General features: G+C 62.0%; 1 pseudogene; it reads right to left on the bottom strand.

Annotated features, from left to right (window-relative positions):
* On the bottom strand, positions 1-1,006 carry LOC148960688 (18S ribosomal RNA; annotated as a pseudogene; the record flags this gene model as incomplete).
* Positions 1,007-7,214: the final 6,208 nt, after the last annotated feature.

Below are 7,214 nucleotides of genomic sequence, written 5' to 3' on the forward strand. Positions count from 1 at the left end.
CTTGGCAAATGCTTTCGCTCTCGTCCGTCTTGCGCCGGTCCAAGAATTTCACCTCTAGCGGCGCAATACGAATGCCCCCGGCCGTCCCTCTCAATCATGGCCCCGGGTTCCAGAAACCCACAAAATAGAACCGGAGTCCTATTCCATTATTCCTAGCTGCGGTATTCAGCGGCGACGGGCGGCCTGCTTTGAACACTCTAATTTTTTCAAAGTAAACGCTTCGGGCCCCGAGGACCGGACACCCAGTTAAGGGCATCCGGGGGGCGCCGTGAGGCAGGGGTCCGGGACAGGCGGTGGCTCGCCTCGCGGCGGACCGCCGGCCCGCTCCCGAGATCCAACTACGAGCTTTTTAACTGCAGCAACTTTAGTATACGCTATTGGAGCTGGAATTACCGCGGCTGCTGGCACCAGACTTGCCCTCCAATGGGTCCTCGCCCATGGGTTTAGGATACGCTCATTCCAATTACAGGGCCTCGAAAGAGACCTGTATTGTTATTTTTCGTCACTACCTCTCCGTGTCGGAAATGGGTAATTTGCGCGCCTGCTGCCTTCCTTGGATGTGGTAGCCGTTTCTCAGGCTCCCTCTCCGGAATCGAACCCTGATTCCCCGTTACCCGTGGTCACCATGGTAGGCGCCGAATGTACCATCGAAAGTTGATAGGGCAGACATTCGAATGAGTCGTCGCCGCCGCGGAGGGCGCGCGATCGGCCCGAGGTTATCTAGAGTCACCAAAGCGGCCGGGGCGGCCGGAGCCGCACCCGGATGGGTTTTGGATCTGATAAATGCACGCGTCCCCGACCCCCCGAGGGGAGCCGGGTCGGCGCTCGTTTGCATGTATTAGCTCTGGAATTGCCACAGTTATCCAAGTAGCGGGTGGAGCGATCAAAGGAACCATAACTGATTTAATGAGCCATTCGCAGTTTCACTGTACCGACCGTGTGCACTTAGACCTGCATGGCTTAATCTTTGAGACAAGCATATGCTACTGGCAGGATCAACCAGGTAAACCGCCCTGTAGGGGGGGAAGGAGAACCGCGAACACGCTGGCTTCCTACACACGGGTCTCGCTCCGCCTCGAGTGCGGCCCGGGTCGGCGGGCCGGGGGCTCGGGGACGGCGCGGCCGCTCATAGGGGGCGCGTGCGGAACCCTCCTCTCTCTCTGGGGGGGAGAAGGTGTGGCCGCTGGGTCGAGGCCGTAACCGGGAAAGGGTGCCTTTCGGGCGGGGGAGGCGCGGGTGCGAAGAGCCGGCTCGAAGACTGGGAGGGTGGGGGGATGTGTCGAGCCCCCCGATCCGCTCGCCGTCCGATCCGACCGACGCGACCGCGTCCTCCGCCCGCCGTGGCGGACGTTCGTTTCAGACGGGTCTTCTGAGTCTCCCGAGGTCGACGCGGCCTGCTTTCCCCGGAGGGAGGCCGCGTCTAGAGTCGACGCGCAGAGCGGGGAGGAGCAAGCTGCCCATAGCGGTCTCTCGACCGGGCAGGGGCCGTCCCCAGGCGCGTCCGAAGTTCCAATCGATCAGGCTAAACACCCCTCGCGTCGACGGCCCGGGAGGAGGGGGTGCGCTCCTCTCGGGCCCCGGGGGTGGGCAACCCGGAGGCGCCCGTCACACGGAGATCCGTTACCTTGTCCGAGCGGGGCGTTTGTCCCCTCCTCGACAAAACCCCGAAGGCCCGTTTTAGGACCGTCTTGGCACCGACGGAAGCTCCGCCGCGCCCACCGATACCGTCTCGCCCCGGGCACGAAGCGCCCTCCCGGGTGACCGGCCCGGGAGGCGGGCCGTCCTGGTAAACTCTTTCGACTTCACGTTTAGGGACTCTGTCCCTTTTTTCCGGAGGGGGGCCTTTTCCTCCAGAGCGCCCTGGTTACCGCCTGCCTGCCGACCCCAGACGACGCATCCTCCCCAGGATGTCGGAAACCGATACCGAGCAACGCTTTTTTTTTTGGTCCGTCACCTTGTCCGAGCGGGGCTCTCGTCCCCTTCCTCGACAAAACCCCGAAGGCCCGTTTTAGGACCGTCTCGGCACCGACGGGTGCTCCGTTCACGCCCACCGATACCGTCTCGCCCCGGGTCCGAGGCACCCACCCAGGTCACCGGCCATGGAGACGGGCCGGCCCTGGGGAACTCTTTCGACTTCACGTTTACGGACTCTGTCCTTTTTTTCCGGAGGGGGGCCTTTTCCTCCAGAGCGCCCTGGTGACCGCCTGCCTGCCTGCCTGCCGACCCCAGATGACGCATCCCCGCCTGGATGTCAGAAACCGATACCGAGCACCATTTTTTAGCCCGTCGCCTTGTCCGATTGGGGCGCTTGTCCCCTTCCTCGACAAAACCCCGAAGGCCCGTCTCAGGACCACCTCGGCACCGACGGGGGCTCCGCCAGGCAGACGCATTCGCTCGTGCCCGAAAACGAGGCGCTCTCCCCGGTCGCCAGCCGGGGGAGGTTCGTTAGCATTGGGAATCTCGTTCGCACGCAACAGCACGGACACTCGCCGTTTACCCAGACCGACCGTTCGACAAGCATATGCCTGGGGTGCACTTTTTCCATAAAACCAGCCCGTCTTTTCCTGGAGGTCTCGTACTTCCAGAGCTCCGACGGGGGCGCAGTCTGGATTTTATATGCCCACCCAGAGCGAGTCTGAGTGGGACTCACGACGGTCTGATCAATGGTAGGGGGTGCTCTGTGTTTTGCACCACCACACTTGCCCTCTTCCATACAGCCCCGAAGGCCCGTTTTAGGACCGTCTTCCCTCCAGGTCGAGCTCCAGGGGGTGTCGGGCGAATCTGACTCTGGCCCAGGACGGGGCCACCCTCCCTGGGCTGGCCAGGGAGGTCTGAGACCATGGAGCTTTGGAACCACACCACGTCATTGGACTTAGTCGATTTTACTCAAATTTTTTGGCACCAGAGCCGGACCCCGCCACGCGCGCCGGGCTCGTGCCCAGGAAAGACGCACCCTGCCTGGGGTGCACTTTACATAAAACCGGCCTGTCTTTTCCTGGAGGTCTCGTACTTCCAGAGCTCCGACGGGGGGGGCGTAGTCTGGATTTTATATGCCCACCCAGAGCGAGTCTGAGTGGGACTCACGACGGTCTGATCAATGGTAGGGGGTGCTCTGTGTTTTGCACCACCACACTTGCCCTCTTCCATACAGCCCCGAAGGCCCGTTTTAGGACCGTCTTCCCTCCAGGTCGAGCTCCAGGGGGTGTCGGGCGAATCTGACTCTGGCCCAGGACGGGCCACCCTCCCTGGGCTGGCCAGGGAGGTCTGAGACCATGGAGCTTTGAACCCACGTCACGCCATTGGACTTAGTCGATTTTTCTCAATTTTTTTGGCACCAGAGCCGGACCCCGCCACGTGCGCCGGGCTCGTGCCCAGGAAAGATGCACCCTGCCTGGGGTGCACTTTTCAGAAAACCAGCCTGTCTTTTCCTGGAGGTCTCGTACTTCCAGAGCTCCGACGGGGCGTAGTCTGGATTTTATATGCCCACCCAGAGTGAGTCTGAGTGGGACTCACGACGGTCTGATCGCTGGTAGGGGTCCTCTGTGTTTGCCACCACCACGCTTCCCCCTCTCTCATACATCCCCGAAGGCCCGTTTTAGGACCGTCTTCGCTCCAGGCGGAGCTCCAGGGGTGGCGGGCAAATCTGAATCTGGCCCAGGACGGGCCACCCTCCCTGGGCTGGCCAGGGAGGTCTGAGGGCATGGAGCTTTGGAACCACACCACGTTATTGGACTCTGTCTATTTTTTCCCCCAAACTTTGGCACCAGAGCCGGACCACCACACCATGTGCGCTGGGCTCGTGCCCAGGAAAAGATGCACCCTGCCTGGGGTGCACTTTTCAGAAAACCAGCCTGTCTTTTCCTGGAGGTCTCGTAACTTCCAGAGCTCCAGCGCGGCGTAATCTGGATTTTTACATGCCCACCCAGAGTGACTCTGAGTGGGACTCACGACGGTCTGATCGCTGGTAGGGGGTCCTCTGTGTTTGCCACCACCACGCTTCCCCTCTCTCATACATCCCCGAAGGCCCGTTTTAGGACCGTCTTCGCTCCAGGCGGAGCTCCAGGGGTGGCGGGCGAATCTGAATCTGGCCCAGGACGGGCCACCCTCCCTGGGCTGGCCAGGGAGGTCTGAGGGCATGGAGGTTTGGAGCCACCGCACATTTTTTGTACTCTGTCGTTTTTCGAGATCTGGGCTTCAGAGTCGAGCCCAGGCTCCGTTTCAAGGTGGGCATTGGGCTTCGTTCTTGCCCAGGAGACCCGCACCCTGCCTGGGATGCACTTTTCAGAGAAACCGGGCCGCCTTTTCCTGGAGGTTCTCGTGTTTTTCAGAGCTCCACCACAGCAGAGATTGAATCCTCTTCCCCAGCCAGAGTGCACCCTCTCTGGCTTGGGTGAGTGCCTTGAGTGCCCTGGAGGTCCGAACCAACAGCACGTTTATGGACTTTGTCTATTTTTCCAAATTCGACTCCAGAGTCAAGCCGGCCAAGGGGCTCTCTGAAGGCCCCTCTCTCCCTCCCTCATCCTCTACAAGAGCCCCATGGTCCGTTTTAGGACCGTCTTCGCTCCAGGCGGAGCTCCAGGGGTGGCGGGGGAAATCTGAGTCTGGCCCAGGACTGGGCCACCCTCCCTGGGCTGGCCAGGGAGGTCTGAGGGCATGGAGGTTTGGAGCCACCGCACCTTTTTGGACTCTGTCGTTTTTCGAGATCTGGACTTCAGAGTCGAGCCCAGGCTCCGTTTCAAGGTGGGCATCGGGCTTTATTCGTGCCCAGGAGACCCCGCACCCTGCCTGGGATGCACTTTTCAGAGAAATCGGGCCGTCTTTTCCTGGAGGTTTCGCGTTTTTTTTTTTTTCAGAGCTCCACCACAGCAGAGATTGAATCTGCTTCCCCAGCCAGAGTGCACCCTCTCTGGCTTGGGTGAGTGCCTTGAGTGGCCAGGGCCAACATCACCCACGGGCATCGGGCTTTATTCGTGCCCATGAGACCCGCACCCTGCCTGGGATGCACTTTTCAGAGAAACCGGGCCGTCTTTTCCTGGAGGTTTCGCGTTTTTTTTTTTTCAGAGCTCCACCACAGCAGAGATTGAATCTGTTTCCCCAGCCAGAGTGCACCCTCTCTGGCTTGGGTGAGTGCCTTGAGTGGCCAGGGCCAACATCACCCACGGGCATCGGGCTTTATTCGTGCCCATGAGACCCGCACCCTGCCTGGGATGCACTTTTCAGAGAAACCGGGCCGTCTTTTCCTGGAGGTTTCGCGTTTTTCCAGAGCTCCACCACAGCAGAGATTGAATCTGCTTCCCCAGCCAGAGTGCACCCTCTCTGGCTTGGGTGAGTGCCTTGAGTGGCCAGGGCCAACATCACCCACGGGGCATCGGGCTTTATTCGTGCCCAGGAGACCCGCACCCTGCCTGGGATGCACTTTTCAGAGAAATCGGGCCGTCTTTTCCTGGAGGTTTCGCGTTTTTTCCAGAGCTCCACCACAGCAGAGATTGAATCTGCTTCCCCAGCCAGAGTGCACCCTCTCTGGCTTGGGTGAGTGCCTTGAGTGGCCAGGGCCAACATCACCCACGGGCATCGGGCTTTATTCGTGCCCATGAGACCCGCACCCTGCCTGGGATGCACTTTTCAGAGAAACCGGGCCGTCTTTTCCTGGAGGTTTGGCGTTTTTCCAGAGCTCCACCACAGCAGAGATTGAATCTGCTTCCCCAGCCAGAGTGCACCCTCTCTGGCTTGGGTGAGTGCCTTGAGTGGCCAGGGCCAACATCACCCACGGGGCATCGGGCTTTATTCGTGCCCAGGAGACCCGCACCCTGCCTGGGATGCAGATCGGTTTGTGTGAGTCCTGGTTGTGTGAGCGTTACCCTTCTACATCACCCCCAAGGCCCGTTTTAGGACCGTCTCGGCTCCGGGCGGACAGCCGGGGGGCGGGGGGCGAATCTGCCTCCGGCCCGGGTCGGAGCTCCCTCCCCGGGGCCGTGCGTGGAGACCCGTCGCGCCCGGAGCTCCCGTGCAACCCCACGTTTTGGACTTGGGTTTTGGAGCGAGCGAGCGGGGTCGAACCCCGGGGGCCGAGCCGCCACGGAGTCCCCGAGCCCCGGGGACGAAGCCCCGGGAGCGAGGTCCCTCCGTGGAGGCGCGAGCCCCCAGGGCCCGGCCGCCCGCCCGGGGAGGAGAGCGCACGCTCCCCTACCCCTCAGAACCCACGTGGCTGGTTGCAGCAGACCCTGTGCACCGGAGGTTCCTCCAGGAGCGCGGGGCTGGGTGCTCTAAGCCCAAGTCATACAGGCAACCATGCCTCCCCGGGACTCCCCCTGCGAGCGGCGGCTGTTTGAAGGACGGTAACCCCACCGCACGGGGCTTCAAACGACCGTAGCTCTCCGAAGGCGGCTCCGATCGACGCCAAATTTTTGTCGGCTGGAGAACGGGACGAGACCTTTCGAATGAGACCGCCCCCAGCCCCGTGGGCCCCCGGGGGCCCGAGATACGGGCCCCCAAAGCGCCCCGGAAGCGGAAAAACGCAAATATCTCGCCGAAAACTCGACGTGCCCGGCCGAGGCCGGGCTCATTCGAACCGTCTCGCCGAGCTGAACGCGTCCATATGCGTTTCGTCGTTTTTGGTCGAGTATTCGCGGAGATATCGGCCGAAAACCCTCGGCCGCGCTCTGAAATGGCGCCCGCCGATGACGTCACGATCCCGGGAGAAAATCGCCCGTATCTCCGCGACGCGAAGGCCCAGAGAGCTCAAATTTGGGTGGCGAGGTCCCACGGGGGCCCTCGCTCGAACCAGGGCGGCGGCGGGCCCCGGGGACGCCCCCTACCGGATCGCCGTTCGCCGGGACCCCCGACTTTGAACGGCTATAACTCGGGGACCCGGGCGAGTTGGACCTCGTGGGTGGGCTCTTTCGAAAGGCCCCTGTCCGGCACTACGGTCGATTCGAGTTTGGGGAAGATTGGCCCGGGGGTTCGCGAGATATAAGCCAAAAACGCCGCGCCTTTGACCGGGCCTAACTCCCTGACCCCGAGGCCCCCGGGGACGCGGGTGGCCTCTTTGGATAGGGCCCCCCGAGGCCTACGGAAGACCCGAGTTTGAAATTTTTTCGCCCGGCCGTTTTCGAGATATCGGCGAAAAACGGAATCTTCCCGTCCGGTGGGTGGGTGGGTGTGGGTGTGGGTGTCTCCGGGGGGCGGGGGGACTTCCAGGACCCCGGGGGGGCCAC

Source organism: Pimephales promelas, unplaced genomic scaffold, assembly GCF_988280905.1.
Source record: "Pimephales promelas unplaced genomic scaffold, fPimPro1.hap1.1 HAP1_SCAFFOLD_144, whole genome shotgun sequence".
NCBI lineage: Eukaryota > Metazoa > Chordata > Actinopteri > Cypriniformes > Leuciscidae > Pimephales > Pimephales promelas.